Source organism: Leptodactylus fuscus, chromosome 4, assembly GCF_031893055.1.
Source record: "Leptodactylus fuscus isolate aLepFus1 chromosome 4, aLepFus1.hap2, whole genome shotgun sequence".
In the NCBI taxonomy this organism is placed as follows: Eukaryota; Metazoa; Chordata; class Amphibia; order Anura; family Leptodactylidae; genus Leptodactylus; species Leptodactylus fuscus.
The window spans coordinates 106,444,962-106,465,096 of NC_134268.1; positions in this window are offsets into that span (position 1 = coordinate 106,444,962).

Genomic DNA, 20,135 nt, shown 5'->3' on the forward strand with positions numbered 1-20,135 from the left:
GTAGTCCTGGTCTAGTAGCTGTTGCGCTTCCTGGCGTGCAGCATGGAGATCGTGAAAAACTGCTGATGGGGAAAGTGGATGTTTGTGAGTCATTTCGAGAAAGGATATTCGTTTGAGTGCTCTGGTGAGGGTGAGTGTCCTCTCCTCTCCTGGGAAACCACGCAGCACTTGGCTCTCTCAGGCCTCTTCCAGTCTCCTGGGGTCAACACTGAGGCCGATGATTGGGCCTCAGCCATCACATGGGGTGCCTCATTCAAGTGTTATGAAATCAACATGACCCATGTGACTGCTGAATCACATAGTAATTACACTTCCAAGTCATGGGTGAGAAACTCCAATTAATTCCAAACTGGTTTGCTCATCTCTACTTACTACTGTCTATCTGCTCCAGAAAACATGAGTATCTCAAAATCATTTGGGACCACCTACACAGTATGCTAGCTACCCTGATGTTATTAGTAAAAAAATTCAACTATTTTATTGTGATTCTATGTATATATGAGCATGACCAAGATGGGGGCTAGGTGAAATAAGTAACCTAACTTAGGGCGCTCATTCCGAGCCGTACACGCGAGCGCTTCCCATTCACTTCAATGGGAGCGCTCGTAGAGAAAAAAACAGCCCATTCATTTCAATGGGGAGCGCTTGTATGCTGGCTCCCATTGAAATGAATGGGATGTGCTTTATACGCGCTGATTCTGAACGTGTTTTATCGTTCAGAATCAGTCAGCGTATCCGTAGTGTGAAGGGGCCCTTACAGGAAACCACCACAAAATGGCCAATGGAACAAATGACTGTGCTTGTCCGTTGGCCATTTTGTCGTGATCTCATGTAAGAGCCGGAACTGCTGGTAAAGGACCCTCGCCTGTTCCCGATTTATCGACACATATCTCTATTAAATATTTATCTTAAACTTTATGCAAAAATTCTTGGATAACAGGTTGTTGAAACCTTTCCTCTGTGATCATATCCACTTTGACCAGGTGGATTTTGTCCTGGGAAGGGAGACCTTAAAGGAAATACCTGAAAGATACTGAACATTATGCAGTATGCCCAGCTAAAGTATCCACTAATGATTATCTCCCTCAATGCTGAAGAAGTATTTGATAGGTTTCTGTGGTCACTCATCTGCTACACCATCAGGGCTTTGGGAGTGAGTGATATCTTTATATTTAAGATCATGGCCCTGTATATCAATCCCATGGCTAAATCAAAGATTAATAGTACTCTCTTCTGCCCTTTTTAATCTCCAATGGCAACTAGCAGGTCTGGCCCCTATCCCCACTTTATACCCTGGTGATGGAACATCTTTTCTCTTCTATAAGGGAAAACCCAGATATTAAAGAAATAGCGATAGGACAGAAAGAATATAAATGTAAACATCACTCAACCTCACACTTTCCTCCCCTCTGTTATGGCTGAAGTTGACCATTTCAAATCTTGGCCTAACTTCAAGGTTAACACAGCTAAATTGGAGGCTTTGGTTGGCTCTATTTCCCCCAAGGAGCATGTTTTCCTTCAGAGTAACTTTCAATGGCCTTCCTAAGCTATCCGCTATCTGGCAATCTGTATCCATAGTGTAGCATCCCAGTGGACACTTCTTAAATTGTTATACTTTTGTTTTGTTGTCTTCTGTGACACTGGTTGTGTCTGAACTGAACTTGAATTGTTTTGTAAAGAGGAATGGTCCAAAATACCTTCATCCAGGATCCAGAAACTGATTAAAAGCTACAGGAAGCGACTAGAGGCTGTTATCTTTGCAAAAGGAGGATCTACTAAATATTGTCACTTTTCTGTTGAGGTGCCCATACTTTTGCACCAGTCAAATTTTGGTTTAATGCATATTGCACATTTTCTGTTAGTACAATAAACCTCATTTCAATCCTGAAATATTACTGTGTCCATCAGTTATTAGATATATCAAACTGTAATGGCTGTTGCAAACACCAAAATATTTAGAACTAAAAATGCCCAAACTTTTTCATAGGACTGTATATATTGTTTCTGTATTGTATTTTATTCCTTTTTGTATGTTTAGAAGTTTCCCTTCTGTGTGTCGATTTTTAGTTTGATCCACTGTTTTTCTACCCCTCTTTTTTAAAGGGCTTTGGTACAGCTTTGACCAATCACAGGTCACTAGGCTGGGGGTGGAGACTGTCTCCAGAGGACCATTATTCAGAGGTTCAATTGTGTGTGTGCTGGCAGTTAGGTGAGATGTCCTACGTGTCCTCTGCAGCCTCTGAGGGAGAAGAAATATCCGCTGCCCTACAATGACAGCCCTGAGACAGAAAAGAAACTGCTGTCTGGACAAAGAGACTAAAGTATGCTGGTATTGTGAAAGGAGTTGTAGTTCACAGAATGCCACCAGCCAGGACCCAATTACATCAAGTTATTTGGGCCCCTGGGACTTGCAGAGACTAATATAAAAACAGTGTCCATGCACAGAGAGATTTGATTTCCTGTGTCATGAGAAAAAAAAGCAGCATATTCTATCCTGATGTGGATTCAGCAACAAGAATAGCGCTAAAAGTCAGATATCGGACTGTAGAAAATGGAGAAGAAGTAAAGAACAATAAGAAAGTGTTAGGAACAAGCTGTACTAGCCAAGGAAAGTACACTATCTGCTGAAAGTCTCTTTGACTGAAACGCCATTGGACAATTTAATGAATTTGGAGTTTCTTTCATGCATATTAAGCGTGCTTGATTCTTCTTTGTATATATACACTACAACATGTGACACTAAGCCACTGTGATACAACATTCGCAGGCAATCAAACCTATTGGATTTTCATCACATGTTTCATGTCCCATGCAATTTTTTTTTACCATGCACTTTAATGAAAGTCACACACGATTTGTCTATGCAGGGCCAGCTCCAGACTTACATATCCCGTTAGATGATAAAGCCTCATTGCCTCACACAGCACTATTATTATCATTATTATTATTATATTTATTTAGATATATAGCGCCAACATATTCCACAGCACTGTACAATTTGTAGGGTTCAAGTACATATAAAAGGTACTGATAAACCAACTCTCTGCATACTATGTTTAGCCTCCTAGATGCCATTTATGTTATTGACTGTGACATTTAGGGACGGAATCACAGGGATCGAGGTAAAGTGTGGGGCACTTGCAACTTTCAACATTTTCATTGCAAAGACATACCTCCCAACCGTCCCAAGTTCAATGGGATAGTGCTGCTTTCCCGGTCGGCAGGAGGTATTTCCCAACCAAGGGGGACATTAAACTGTGGAGGTGGATGGAGGGGGAAATTTAATTTTGGGGAGGAGATGAGGGGGGGGGGGGAATGAAACTTGTTTGTTGACCTTAAACTATAGGGGTAGCTGGAGTGGGACATTAAACTGTAGGGGTAACTGAAGAGGGACATTAAACAGTGGGTGCACAAGGAGATGGACTTTATACTGAGTGGTCAATTGGAGGAAAACATTATAATGCAGGAGTTTATCATGAATGGATGTGAATGGACAGAGTCAAAGTCGAAGTGGGTAGGGCTAAACATGCACCTCAAACCAGGGGGGTTAAGTTTAGGGTTGCATACAGACTTGTCAACTCAACCAGATTTTCTGAGAGTCCAAAAGCACAGAGTCATTCACAGTCAGTACATTCAATCAGAGATTTTTTTTTATTATACTATGCTGCAATAGTATTGTACTGTCCCTACATGATATATTGGCATAGAAAGGCAGAGGCAGAGGAAGCTGGAGGAGAAACCTACATGGAAGTGCGGACTTTTTTCAAGGAGATGATTTTAAGTGTCTATTGCTGATGTGTGACGATGCCTACAGCTGACTGGTATTTCTTTCTTTTACTGTGGACACGTGGGACTCTGTTACAGCCTGGGAACCTACCATCACCCACCTACCCCAGGAGTTATGGAAGCTTGGCAAGAGAGCAGCACCATGTATACCTGGATGGCTTCAGACTTCTTTGGGCAGTAGAACATAGTGGTAAGAAGAAAGGAGGAGGAGGACTTGTGATGAAGGACATTTGGGGCATTTTTTGTGGTTAAGGAACAATAGTGCTGATGCAAGATACCAAACTATCAGCTGTGAGCATGAGATCTCACTAGCTATCAAAGGAACTACCACATGTTATCATGATAGCTGCATATGTCCCCCACCTCTCCAAAAAACGTTTCTGCCTGTTATATCTACATGCTGTGACCCCTCCTCGTGTCCTCCAACCACGGTCGGGCAATGATTCTGCAGTGTGTCTTTGTATTTTTTCATTTTAGTTGCTATGATTCCTAGGATTTCTCTATCTGCCATGAGCTTGTATGTGTTTCCTCTCTTGTTATATACTACTTTACCATCCATGAAACTGTATCACTGAAATTTCCCCATTGTGGGACTATTAAAGGATTATCTCATCTTATCTTATATAGAGATGTCTCTATATGCCAGTACATTGTATGCGTAAAAATATATTTTCTAAGCCTACAATATACTGTAGCCTTGCTCTCCCAGGTTGGCATCCCTGCTGTAGCTATTATTCATGGGGAGCAGTACTGGTATTAATGTAATATGGCTGGCATTAATAGGGCAATGTGGTAAATACTCACAAGGCATTCTCAGATGACTGCATTAGTTATGAGGACATGGTAGCTGTGACTGCTCAGTATAGAGACAGCCAAAAGAGCTTGTTTTGCAGTTTTCACAGAAAAATATAAAGTAACATTAAAAAAATATGAAAAATAAAACAAAACACAATTTCCCATGAGTGACCCCAGTCTAAGTGAGCACTAGGAAATGACTATACGCGTGTCTGAAAATTATCTAAGGTGGAAATCAAACCTAGTTATGAAAGGACTGGTATGAATTGTTACTTTGAATTTGCAATGAAATCTCTGTGTAGGAATTTAGTAACATATTTTTTACTTTGTCTCCTGATGTACATACAGGAACACCATGCATGAATGCTGTAAGTATATTCAAGCCTGCTTGTGCATAAAACAGCACATTTCAGACTATAATCATAGTAATTGAGGACTGCCATAAAACTAATTGCTGTGAATGTGTCCCTCATACAGTAAGTCACTGCTGTAATTATTTGTGACAAAAATGGATCCTGTACCTCAGACTGCATTCATGCAAGAGGGAAGAAAATGTGCTTGCAGCACTGTAATTCTCAAATAGGTCCTGGTTAAATATTAACAATTTACTTCACAACAGAACCTTGACATTTGGAAATGCACCAGGCGTGAATATATTCAATTAAAAAATGAGCTATTCATTAATGGCTAAGTATTCTTTAATGTATTTTTGCTGTTACAGAAAAAAAATGCTATTGCTAACATTAAAGAGAAGACTATAACACATGGGATGTAAATATATGAAGGGTTGTCCAAGGTCTCCTTGTCTTGCCAATTCCCAATATAAATAGTTAGCAGTTCTCGATAAAGCATAAGTAGGCAGAACACGAGTCAAATATTTCTCTCTCTTGGTCTCTGTCTAGACAACACGTCACTACTTTCATAGAGCCTAACAGTATTAATAGCATTGGGCCCTTGAAGTGGTGTGAGCGCTTGGTTCCACTGAAAGCATTACAAAATATTACAGCTCTTCTGTGTCATCCATAATATGTTTGCACTGTAATATATTAGTAATGTGTAGTTACTGTTTAGTGGATTGAACCACTGTGGAATGGGACAGTTTTTAGAGAGTTTGGGACAAAGGATGAGACTGGGAGACTCCTGTTCTTGGAGCAGAGATGAAGTAAAGTTTGAGTGAGCAAAAATTTAAGAAAACCAAGAAACCATTCAGTTAGCACAGGCTGTGTGATCCCAGTAGACTGGAAATAGGTGCAATCCCTGCTTGGCTTTAGTTAAAAAGGAAAGTGTGCTAGATAAGCATCTAAGGATAGCCATAACCCTGCCTTTGTCACAAGACAGACTAGGCACTCTACTGATTCACACCCTTGACCTCCCTATCAGCAACTTGAGGGTTTAGCATGCACCCTTGTGGGCTCTCCAGTCAGGACCACCACAGGTGCAACAAGGATCCCACCTCGGACTGCCACCTCCAACAGCTAGATTTATAATTTATGGTCAAGGAACCAATGAGGTGTCCTGTACCATCTGAACAATAATTTAAAGTGTCTTTCCAGCAGCCGCACACAAATTGACACACAATGACATCTGGAGAGGACTAGCTTGAGGGTCATCTGATCTAGTGAAACATTCAAGTTCGATTTCCAACTGAATACAAAAAAGGGCATAGTGGTCACTGTCTGTGGGATATATTGATGTAATAAAGAAGATATTGTGAACTTCTTTGGGTCTGCAAGTAATACCAATTTTTTGAATTTGGTGTTTTGCCTCTGACAATCAAACTTCGCCTTAAATCTCTTCACACAAATAGAGTAATGATCTAGATGCAGGAAATTTAGGGCTCCCAGTTGGCCAGCCACGGGATTATCATGCAGTGTACGTGCAACAGGTAATATGCCTTCAACACAAAAGATACTGAGTGGGACATATAGCAAAGGTCTCCAGAGATCGTCAATAGGATTCTCAATCTACAGTAATAAATATGGAACAAGACCAGCCGGCATGCTTAATGATGGTGAAGGAGCTACTTCAGGCTGTAGTTTCCTCCAGACTTCAACTAGCCCCCCCCCCGGAAGGACATCTTTTGAAGCAGAGGAGTGTGAGAGGTCCCTTGGTAACCATAAATCTCAACAAAGAGCACCATCATATGTAGACTTGACTAGTCTTCAAAGAAGAGTCTCAGGTGTAAGGGCAGAGAGTTCAAGACACAACTGCAGTTGATTTGTTTCATAGTAAAGTCTCACATCTGGCAATCCAATACCTCCAGCAGCCTTCTGGCGAACCAAACTTGCATGTGCCATTCGTGACTGCTTACCCCTCCAGATGAATTTAGAGAACTAAGTGGTGTGAAGAAGATGTGTGGCAGAGGAATGGGGAGCATTCAAAGAACATACATTACTTTCGGTAAGATACTGTATATGTTTGGATAGGGTTTCGTCTGCCCAACCAGGAAACGCAAGGTATGTCATATTGTCGTAGGAAGTTGAGCGAAGACCATGAGAAAGGCAGAACATCGCGAAGTGCTAGTTCTCTAGTTGGAGGCAAAGAGACACTTAGAATTTTATATAGAATATTTACAGAATTTTCACTTCTTTTGATATATTCAATATGATTTTCACTTCAAATTGCACAATATAGAATTACAGTCCTATGAAAAAGTTTGGGCACCCCTATTAATCTTAATCATTTTTAGTTCTAAATATTTTGGTGTTTGCAACAGCCATTTCAGTTTGATATATCTAATAACTGATGGACACAGTAATATTTCAGGATTGAAATGAGGTTTATTGTACTAACAGAAAATGCGCAATATGCATTAAACCAAAATTTGACCGGTGCAAAAGTATGGGCACCTCAACAGAAAAGTGACATTATATTATTAATATTTAGTACATTCTCCTTTTGCAAAGATAACAGCCTCTAGTCGCTTCCTGTAGCTTTTAATCAGTTCCTGGATCCTGGATGAAGGTATTTTGGACCATTTCTTTCTACAAAACAATTCAAGTTCAGTTAAGTTTGATGGTCGCCGAACATGGACAGCCCGCTCTCAAATGATCTGAAAACAAAGATTGTTCAACATAGTTGTTTAGGGGAAGGATACAAAACGTTGTCTCAGAGATTTAACCTGTCAGTTTCCACTGTGAGGAACATAGTAAGGAAATGGAAGACCACAGGGACAGTTCTTGTTAAGCCCAGAAGTGGCAGGCCAAGAAAAATATCAGAAAGGCAGAGAAGAAGAATAGTGAGAACAGTCAAGGACAATCCACAGACACCTCCAAAGAGCTGCAGCATCATCTTGCTGCAGATGGTGTCACTGTGCATCGGTCAACTATACAGCGCACTTTGCACAAGGAGAAGCTGTATGGGAGAGTGATGAGAAAGAAGCCGTTTCTGCACGTACGCCACAAATAGAGTTGCCTGAGGTATGCAAAAGCACATTTGGAGAAGCCAACTTCATTTTGGAAACAAAGATTGAGTTGTTTGGTTATAAAAAAAAGGCGTTATGCATGGCGTCCAAAAAGAAACAGCATTCCAAGAAAAACACTTGCTACTCACTGTAAAATTTGGTGGAGGTTCCATCATGCTTTGGGGCTGTGTGGCCAATGCCGGCACCGGGAATCTTGTTAAAGTTGAGGGTCGCATGGATTCCACTCAGTATCAGCAGATTCTTGAGAATAATGTTCAAGAATCAGTGACGAAGTTGAAGTTACGTCGGGGATGTATATTTCAGCAAGATAATGATCCAAATCACTGCTCCAAATCAACTCAGGCATCATGCAGAGGAACAATTACAATGTTCTGGAATGGCCATCCCAGTCCCCAGACCTGAATATCATTGAACATCTGTGGGATGATTTGAAGCGGGCTGTCCATGCTCGGCGACCATCTAACTTAACTGAACTTGAATTGTTTGTCCAAAATACCTTTATCCAGGATCCAGGAACTGATTAAAAGCTACAGGAAGCGACTAGAGGCTGTTATCTTTGCAAAAGGAGGATCTACTAAATATTAATGTCACTTTTCTGTTGAGGTGCCCATACTTTTGCACCGGTCAAATTTTGGTTTAATGCATATTGCGCATTTTCTGTTAGTACAATAAACCTCATTTCAATCCTGAAATATTACTGTGTCCATCAGTTATTAGATATATCAAACTGAAATGGCTGTTGCAAATACCAAAATATTTAGAACTAAAAATGATTAAGATTAATAGGGGTGCCCAAACTTTTTCATAGGACTGTATATGAGGCACCTATTTGATAAGTGCTATATTGTCTGTACATTTTTTTGACACAATTGTATAATTATGTAATTGATATATTTGACTTTTGTAACTATATATAACCTTGTATACCATCACTGACGCACACTTTGAGATAGGCTCATGGGATATGGCCTGAAATGTCATTGTATGGGGCAATAAATTATACTCACTGTTTTTTCACCTTCAACTTGGAGTGCTGCCTATTTTTTTTGAATTAGTGTCTCTCTCACTTTACATATATATATATATATATATATATATATATATATATATATATAACAGTATATATATATATATATATATATATATATATATAAAACAGTATATATATATATATATATATATATATATATATATATATAAAATTTCACCTCACGGATGACAAACAAAGTAAATTAAGTATCAATAGCTGTGATCTATAAATCAGCTGGGTGCTTTCTTCTTTACTAATACTAATCTTTCTTAAAAGCTAAGTTTTATCCAATACTTAACACACATTTAAACTAACTATGATAACATGCAGTTAGAAGAAAGGTCCATCTTGCACTCCATGTTTCAAGTACTGTATAATCCGGGTGCTGATGTAGGGTTCCAACCCGATTCAGGGCTCGTTCACACGGAGTACGGGACATTTGTGCCGCGATTTTGACGGTGCATGTTTGCGGTCGCGTTAGCGCCGCGTAAACGCGCGTTTACGCGTTGTTAACGCGACCACAAACATTGCGTGCCGCGTTTACTCCGTGTGAACGAGCCCTTAATGTGTAAAAAAAACTTCAGTATTCTTTCAGACTATTGCAGAATGTGATTTTAATAAAATCCACAGGTAACATGTACACTTGGAGTGGGATGTCTGCCAATATAGTTTTCATTAAACTCTATATAAATAAAACATACATACAGAATATGAATAATCTGGTAACATCTGTAGACACGTAGTGTGTCACAAAATATTAAATTTAGATACATAGAACACAATAATATAGGTCACAGCAATGACATAGCACTAAGGTCATGAAATTGGCATGACAAACAATATACATCAGGATTGTGCAATCTGTCTGGTAATGATGAATAGTTCACAAACAGATGCAATGCCGTAGACGAGGATACCTGAAAGGAATACTAAGAGAGGCTCATTATCATGCTTTATCTGCTAACCAAAGTGATTTGCCTGATCCTAAAATGAGAACTATGGACATGACTTCATGCACCATTATCAGTACATATAATTCACAACATCATGAGATAAGGAACATATTGCAACAACATTGGGCCATACTGCCAACGAACCCAGATATTGGTGCCTTGATAGGTGATCATGTTACAATTAACCTCAAGGTGTTTTAATCCCTTGAGTCAACATGGTTGCACAACTTAATGAAACTTAGGGGACGTTCACACTTGCACAGCTGTCCACCCACTGTGATTCTGCAGAAATTCCAGGAAAAACAGCTTGGGTACAGTTTCCGGTGGTCAGTTTAAAACCCATTCATTTCAGTGGGTTTTTTAGACAAACCCCCTGTGTCCATATACAGCCTCTCAGCCATGAAACCTATTTTTTTTTTTTTTTCTACACAGACACAAAGTCCTGCATGTCCGACTTTGTGTCCGTGCTAAAAAAACAGTTTCACGGCAGAGAGGCCACATACAGACACTGGCGGTTTGCTTTAAATGGGTGAAACTAAGGGGACTAAATGATTCCATAACCTAGACGTGTTTTTGGTAAATTTGGATGGTAAGAGTTGGGAATTGTATTCATGTCTCAATATTAAAACTTACCATATTCCCTGTATATAATACACTGATAATAGGCATTATGTAAGCACTCCCTGGGAGTAATTGATTATTAAACACAGAGGACCTATTTCTTCAGTGTATGACCATGTGGACTTAGTGATATGCTGATGACCTCAACAGGAGTATATATATATATATATATATATATATATATATATATATATATATATATATATATTGTATTAAATACTGTTAAGGGCATCATCAACATTTGCTGTATAAATAAATGTATTCTCGGTGCCTAGCATCCTTGACCATAATGACAGTCATCTCTATCTTCATAGAGGCCATGTGTTTTTGCCATTTTTATACTGAAATCTTTGGAGAGAAAAGTCCAGGACTTTCCTCTCCAATTTGCCTTGCAAACAATAAACCCTCATATGACTATGTGAATGGAAAAATAAAAAAGTTATGGAGCTTGGAAGGCAGGGAGTCAAAAACTCAAAATTGAAAATCGAAAAATTCCTCCAGTGCCAAGGGGTTAAAGGTGAGTTGGCTTGTACAGACCTACCCACTTCCCTGGATGCCTTAATTACTTAGGCTGCTCGCATAGACTTAAAGAGATCATTCCAGAGAATTTGTACAGGAAAGGAGGTTTCTGAGACCTGTTCCTTCCTTCCAAAGGCTTTTTTAGACCCCACTGCTCCTTCACCGTAGGAACCAGTGCAGGTGGATGGAGTCAAGCTTTTTAATCAGTAGTGTTAGCGCAGATGTATGAACAATTTGAGCCTCAGTGACACTGATTTTCTGTGAAAATACCCTCTGAAGATGTGAAACTCCAACACTTAGGGTTGGCTGGACAAAAGAAGACTAGGTAGAATCAATTACTCTCCCATCTCTCAATTGCAGTAAACTTGACCTGGCCAAGACCATATCTCTGTTGCTGTATTACCCTACATTGTTGATGAATAGGAAGACAAAAAAAAAAACATGATGCTGATGCCAGCTGCCCCATGTAAGAGGAAAGAATCCCTTCCTGACTCCAAATCCGGCAATCAGTATAAAATTCTGGGACAACTTTTCTTTACCAAAAATCTAAAACCCCTAACTTGTTATATTTTTCATTCAAGAAAGGCATCCAACCCCTTTTCGAACTAGAATCCACCATCACAACAACATGAAGCAGTAAGTTCCAAAATTTTGCTGTTCATATAATAAAGATTCTCCTTCTATAATGCTGGTAAAATCTTCTAACCTAGACCAATTCATAAATCATTTTATGTTAGAAAATGCTGTAAAATGTTTCAAAAAGTGGTGTACTATCTTTGTATTAAATTCTTGGAATACAGTCATGCCGAAAATATGTCCACTAGTCATAGAATGGGGTGTAGCTAATAAAAGTATTAAGTATTTTAAAATTATAAAACAGTAAAAATACGTTTTACCCTATATTCATTTGTGTGTCTTTTGTGTCTGATGGACCCCATTGATTATAATAGTATCTGCCAGGTGTCCGTTCATTTATCACCTTCATTCGACAGCCAATTTTCATTTTTGCATTCCCATTTTTGTCTTCCCCTTTTCCAAGAGCCATCTTTTTTTCATTTTTCAGTTCACAAATTAACATCATGGCTTATTTTTTTTTTAAACAAATTGTACTTTGCAATGGCACCTTCAATATCCTTTACAATGTATAGAGAATCTGGAAAAAAATTCAATACTCAAAAACCGCACTTGCAGCAATTTGTTATGGGATTTTTTCACTATTCACTATGTGGTAAAAATGACATGTTCCCTGTATTGTGTGAGTCAGTTTGATCATGGTGATACCAAATTTATATAGTATTTGCAATGTTTTGATATCTTTAAAAAAATTAAAACCTTTCCAAAATAGAAAGAAATGTTTGCGTTGCCATATTGTGACATCTGTAACTTTTTTATATTTAAGTGTATGGAGCTGGGTATAGCGTCTTTTTACATGGGACAAGATTGTGTTGTTATTGATACCGTTTTGGGTAAGTTCTGATGGTTTGATCACTTTTTATTCAATTTTTTATTGTAGGTGTGGGGATGTAGTTCGGTAGCAGCAATGGTGCGGACCCAATCAGTGAGAGACAGTGACACAAAACTATAGCAAAACAGGTTTATTTAGAAGAATAGCAAAATCAATAAACCTTCACATCAGGCTCAAAACGAACAAAACAAAATACAGCCTTAACTTCAGGCAAAAGGAGTGATACAAAACCCTGCTTATCTGAGCACTAACTAAACAATAGAGTACTAACTGTACGTGTGGCTTACTACCAGCCACACAAATCAACACAAAGAGCACTAAACAGTCTCACCAGACTCACAGACAGACCCAGGTGCCTCCTATCGCTCCCAGAATCTGCCCTGAAGTGTAGACTCTGCAGCCTTTTATGGCCCAGTAATGGGCTAAGGACCTACACCTGGGCTAAAGCCTACTCCAGAGCGCCCTGGACCACACATAGGTCAGGAATCTGGGGGAAATATACCAGGACTCAAGCACTCTGCCTGTCACCTTCTCACATGGTCAAAGAAATTTAAAAAACAGCTATTTGGCCATTTAGATTTTTTTCCCCACTACGCCATTCACCATATAGGATAAATAATTTAATAGTTCTGGCACTTTTTAGCTTGGGTATTTCTAAAGTATCTATATTTACTTTTGATTATTTTTATATGTGATCTAAGGAAAAGGGGGAGATTAGAGCTTTTTTGTTTTTAGGATACTTAAAAAACCTTTTTTTTCTTTTACTGTTATTTTCAGACCCCCTAGGGACTTTAAACCCTAGGAGATCTGGTGGCTACACTGCAATACTAATATATTGTATAGTGAAATCCATACAATAAATGCCTATGGCAGTGTGTAATAGAACTGATGTAATGACAAGCCTGAGAGCCTTCAACAGGCTCCAGGCTATCATAACAACCAATGACGTTCTAGAGGGCGGTGATAGGGAAAATATGGTGGCGCCCATAGCGTCTTTGTAGTTAAACGTGATTGTGGCATGTAAAGTGTTAAGAGCTGTGATTGGTATTGCAGCGTATGCTGGTAGTATTATACAGCCGGCATCACTGTGTATGGATAAGGCTCATCTCCTGAGCCCTCTCCCTACACCCATTAACAGGCTCGGACTGGCCCACCGGTGTACCGGGGAATCCCCCGGTGGGCCCCAGAGCCCTGACTTAAAGTTTTGATTTTTACCAATGCAGATGCATTGGTCGGGGCCCGATCGGGATGGCCAGGGGCCCCAACCGGGCACCTGGCCAATGCATCTGTCTCCACACACAGGGGCCCCCATTAGCTGATGCTGAAGAAGTACACATCGGAGGACAGCGTGTGTATCTTCTTCCGCCTCAGCTAACGGCCTCTCCCTTCACTTACCTGCAGCTGCTCTCCTGTGAGGTTTCCCCTGCTGCACGCACGCACTTCCTCCCCCTCCCTCCCTCCTCCTCACACTGAATGCTCTTACATCGCAGCATGTGGGGAAGACCGGAGCCGACTGCTGAGTTCACTACTGCTGGAATAGGTGAGTAAACTCTTTTTGTAAAATCTGTATGTTTAATATGTATATATGTGTACATTTGTGTAAAGTATGTGTCTTGTATACTGTGTGAGTACTGTATGTTTGTATACAGGTATATGTGAGTGTATACAGTATGCTATAATATGTATATATGTGTGTGTATATATAGTATTCATACAAGTATATATATGACTTATATGGTATATGAATGTATATAAATGTATATGTGCTATAGTATTGTATGTGTATATTGTATATTGTATTGTATATGTGTGAGTATATATGGTATATGTATAAGGCCTGGTTCACATCTGCGTTCGGTGATCTGTTTGGGGAGTCTGCATGGGAACCCCCTCCCCCTTCCCCCCGAACGGATTACCAAACGCATTAGCAAGCGGTGTGCAGTGAAAGTACGCGAACCCCATAGACTATAATGGGGTCCGTGTGCTTTCCACGTGGTGTCCACACGAGTTATGTGGACAGGAAAGTAGATTGTAAAGTACTTTTCTGTACGCATGTTCTATGCGGACACCACACGGAAAGCACATGGACCCCATTATAGTCTATGTGTGCTTTCACTGCACACCGCTTGCTAATGCGTTCGGTAGTCTGTTTGGGAGGGTCCCCATGCGGACTCCCCGAATGCATTACTGAACGCAGTGAGTGCAATCCCATCCACACATTGCAGAAAAACACACGCGGCGGACACACTGCAATTTCCAAAACGGTTGCGGTTTTGGAAATTGCAGCATGTCACTTATATCTACACCTGCAGTTTCCCTATAGGTATAAGGCTAAGTTAACACGGGGTTTTTTGGTCCGGAACCTGAGGCGGAGGCCGCCTCAGGTTCCGGACCAAAAATCGGGTAGCCGCGACTGAATGCTGGTGCACTGCATTGGCATCCAGTCACGCACTCTGCTCCAGATTAGGCCCAATAAATGGGCCTAGATGGGAGGAGGGAGTGTCTTCAGGCTGAATCGCGAGGCGAAACGACCTGAAGAATGAGCACCACGCTTCTTTTTCTGGGAGCTGGAACAAACCGGCTCCCGGAAAAAAAAGAACTGACCGGCTCCCATTGATTTCAATGGGAGCCGTCTTTTTGGTCAGGATTTTGAGGCAGATACGGCCTCAAAATCCTTACCAAAAATCCCCTCGTGAACTTACCCTAAAGGAAACAAAGTCCTCAGAGGAAACCTCTGCGGAGTTTCTGCAATAAGCGCTGCAGGAAAAACTGATGTGTTGCCGCCGGGGTTTTTCCCGCAGCGCTTTTTGCTTTGTCTTGCTACATGGGGCTTTAGGCTGACACACTAGGTTCACACTAGCATTCGGCAGTCCGTTCTCAGCTTTCCGTCTTCTGCATGTAGAAGACAGAAAGCTGTCAGACCGGGTGCGGCGGTGTGCGTTTTATGCTCTCCGCCGCAAAACCGTTTTTTTTTAAAATCGGACACAGAGTACTGCATGTCCGACTCTGTGTCCGATTTAATAAAACCGGTTTCATGGCGGAGAGCATAAAACGCTCACCGCCGGACATATTTCTCACCCATTCAAATGAAAGAGTCCTGCAGGTTTCCATCTCCTGCCTCTGTTTTGTGCAGGAAATGGAAACCTGCAGAACGGAGACCGGGCGCAGATGTGAACAAGCCCTAAGGCTGAGTTCACACGGAGTTGTTTGGTCAGGAATCCACCTCAAAATCATCCTCCAAAAAAGCCTCCCAATAGAACGCTAACCCAATAGAACCAAATTCCTGACCAGAAAACTCTGTGTGAACTCAGCCTTATAGTATAATGCTCAGTCTATTGAGATAATAAGGATGAGGCCCAACAGTGAGACGCGGCTAAAAAAATAGCTGTGGAAAAAAATAGCAGCGAATCTCAATGTATTTGTTTTTTTTCTCCGCACTTTCTCCCAATTGCGCAGCTGAAAGTAACCGGCCATGTTTTTAAAAGTGCTCACATTTTAGAGTTTGTGGCTGTTTCACATCTTTTTTCCTGCAGTGTGCGGATGAGGTAAATTTGATTATATTTCATTCACTTTGCTGGTTTTTTCTGTAGTAGCCAAAGACGTTGTGTTTCTGCAATGTGAGGTTTGAGGTATTTATGGCCTATCCTGAGTATAGGCCATAAAAAAAGTTTAACCCTGGAAACCCCTTTAATATGCCCCACACATTTTAACATCCCCCTTCCGCACAATGTTAGCCCCATCACTGCTCCCACACAGTATAATGGCCCCATCACTGTATCCCATACATTATGGGGGACCAGTGAAGTGGCCATAAAATATTTGGCCCAGACAACCCCTTAAAACAGGTTGTCTATAAACTGGAGTGATCACTGTGGTGGCCGCCAGGGAGGTGTAAAAATATATATATATATTTTTTTAAAAGAGCCTACTCACCTGTCCCCTGCCCCCTGTTGTCCCCGCCTGTGTTTGGTCTCATGGCCTCATTTCTGGAGTTCCTGTACCTAATTGGTCTCAGCGATCACATGAGGTGCAGGACTCCCAGCAAGTAGTGCCATTACGAGACTGAATGGACACTGGCGGCGGATAATGGAGCGCCAAGGACAGATGAGTATTCTTTTTTTATTTATTTGTTTTTTATTTTACACCTCCCGCCCACCACATGAGTTGCTCCAATTCCTGGACAACCACTTTAAAGGATTTATCCATCTTTCTAATATTGATGGTCTGTCCTTAGGATAGGCCATCAATATTACATCTGCGATGATACAACAGCCAGGACCTCTGCAGATCAGCTTTTCCAGGACACTTCAGCTACGGGTAATGGTAACATTTCTAGGAGCCATGCTGTTCACTTGCCATACAGGCTGTAGCAGTAGGCATATGTAGTGCACATGGTATAGTGCGTGAGTAGCATGGCTCCCAACATGTTATTACCTTTAACCGCCCTGTCTCGGTACCGCTGATCTGCAGGGTCCTGGCGGTGGGCCCCTAGAAACAATTCAACTGGTGGGCCCTAGACATCCCAGTCCGACCCTGCCCATTAACATCTAATCACGTACATGTAGGTAATTTTGCGTGGAGGGGTTAAACTGAAACTGCAAAACGAAAAATTCAGACTTGCAGCACATTTTGTTTGGTGATTTTCGATGGTCACTGTAACGGAGTATCCTATTAGACTCCAGCGCAGATGTGACCTGTGATACATTTTAAAAACCAGATTAAAAAAGCTGTAAAAAATACTCGGACACAGCTTTCCTTCCACATTTACAAACATGTTTGTTATTTTCTGAATCAGATGAAAACTTTGCGCCACTTTCTACACCTATTCTATCTATGTAAAATATAGATTTTTGCAAGAACGCTCTCAATCTTTGCATTCATATTGGTGTTTCTTTGTTTTGATGTCCGATTGAAATTTTTACCTTTCTTTTTCTTGTTTTTTTCCAAACTCATATCATGATCTTTTGTACTTTCTGGTAAGTTTAAAGAAATGCCACCCGTAGGGAAGAACGCTGCCGGCAGAACAGAGGTTAGAGAAGTATGAACAGAAGGAAGAATGTCACAAAGTGGCTGCTTTCATTATAGAAAATGGACAACATATTGTAGCAGCTGTTGGTGAGCGAGGTCATCCTATATGTCTACCTTGTGATGTCCTCAGCAGGTGCTTTGTGACAACCTTTTATATTTTATGGCCAGTAGTGGAATATTAGTTGCAGCAATTAATTCCGGAAGATAAACTTTATTCTTTTTAATTTTCTTTTTTGTTTATAACTAGTGTGAAGATGATATTTAATTGGATATAATGTGTATCTTTAGCTCTTTACGTTTCCTTTTTCATTTTTTATTGATATAAGGGAATCTATCACTGGATCTATGCAATTTTCAATAAGCACATTTCGGAATAGCCTTTAGAAAGGCTATGCTAGTCTTACCATCCTTCTTCTGTTCCTGTCAGCTGCTTGATATGCAAATTCAGCTGATAGAGTACAGCGGCATGACCCCTGTCCTCCGAGCACAGCATCGTAATGGCCTGCATTATATCTCCTCCTTGTCTCAGGTATGTCCTTTCTTTAAAAATAAATCCTCTTCAATGTGCTTTCTTCATGAATGAGGGTATCACAGGTAACTTCCATGTTGGTCTGGACTCAATCATTAACAACATATTGTGCCCGTGAAATGTGGATTATCTGTAAACCCATGTCAGAAAGATAAAAGGACTCGCAAATGAACACGATAGACTTGATTCCTCTTTGTGATAGGGATCATTTGGGAACCAATGTTACAGAATGAAAGGGATCATCTGGGATTTAATTCACTGCAAGTCCCGAGGGTTTGTTTTTATGTGACATCATGTGGATATACCCTGACTATGACTATGTCAGAAAAACAAAATGTAAATTTAGAAGGAAGGTTAAATACCATTTCCAATGATATCCTCAATGACTGGGGCTCCCTGATCGCACTCCATGTCAATCTCAAACAATGTAACCCCTCATCTCCAAGAGGGAGTGACCGGGATGCCGTTGAAGCTAAATCTAAATCTATATGTAAATATGTTGCTCCAAATCATCTCACCTTTCATTTAGTTGCTTTTCGTGAGAGTCTATATGTTCTTTTCTATTTTGCATCTGGTTGTCATTTTATCTCTTACATCATTTTGTCATATGTGTACATCTTGCTGCTGTCGTATTCAGGAGATGTTTATGGTATTAAAGGATTGCACCGATAAATAGGTTATAGTAATGTTGTACATATATAGTGCTCGCTATTATGCAATAACATTTATACCTACAGGCCCTGATATTGATAAGAAGATCACTGAGACCAGATCAGATGGATCCTTCATATTGATACCTTTTGCACAAGGCATTTTATTAACTAATAGAAGTGGTCTCTAAACTGTGGCAGATGTAGGGCGGCAAGTAAACTGAGGCCAGATGAAGGGAGGCAATTGGATTGATTTCAGATTTAGGTGGAAATTAAAATGAAGTAGATGAAGGGTGGCATTAAACAGGGGCAGATGTAGGAGGGCAATTAAATTGGGGGTAGATGAAGGGAGGACATTAAGCCGGTGACAGATGTAGGGGGACAATTATAGTGGGGAAGATGAAGGGGGACATTAAGCTGCTGGAAGATGAAAGGGAACATTAAACTGGTGGCAGATGTAGGGGGCAATTAAACTCTGGCATATGAATGGGGCAATTATACTGGGTGCAGATGGCGGGAGATGAAGGGGAAAACTGGTGAAAGATGTAGGGGGGCAATTAAACTGGAGGCATATGAAGATGGACATTAAGCTGGGGCAAATGGAGAGGGGGGAACATTAAGCTGGTGGCAGATCAAGTGGGGTATTAAGCTGGTGGAAGATAAAGTGGGGACAATAAATTGGTAGCAGATGAAGGGGGCATTCATTTGTCGGTAGATGAAGAGGACATTAACCTAGGGACAGATGGAGAGGGACATTAAACAGGTGGCAGATTAAAGGGAAATTAAACTGGGGGCAGGTGAAGGAGGACATTAAGCTGGTGGCAGATGAAGGGGGACATTAAACTAGGGACATATGGAGGGGACATTAAACTGGGGACAGATGAAGAAGTGGACATTAACTGGTGGGCAGATGGAGGGTGACATTAAACTGGGGGTAACAGGAGGAAGACATTAAATTGTAGGGGTAGTTGGAGGGGGACATGTTTGCCTCTAGTTGCCCCAAGTTTAATACCCCCCTCCAGCTGCCACAGTTTATTGTCCCCCTCTATTTTTCCCCAGTTTAAAGTGGGGAACTAGCAGATGAACTTCTTAATGTGGGGCAATTGGAGGGGAACATTACAATGTGAGGTCATATAATGTTAGGATGGCAGTAGGAGCGTTGTGCTGTGTGGGGTCACAAATAAAAACTGGCAAATAGGGCAGAGTCAATATAGAAGTGGATGGAGCTAAATTTGCAATGACACCACACATTTTGTCCCTCTTTCTGTACTGTGAAAGTTGTGAGGTGTGTGTTAACTAATAGGAATAATTCACAATGTGATAATAATAGTGTGT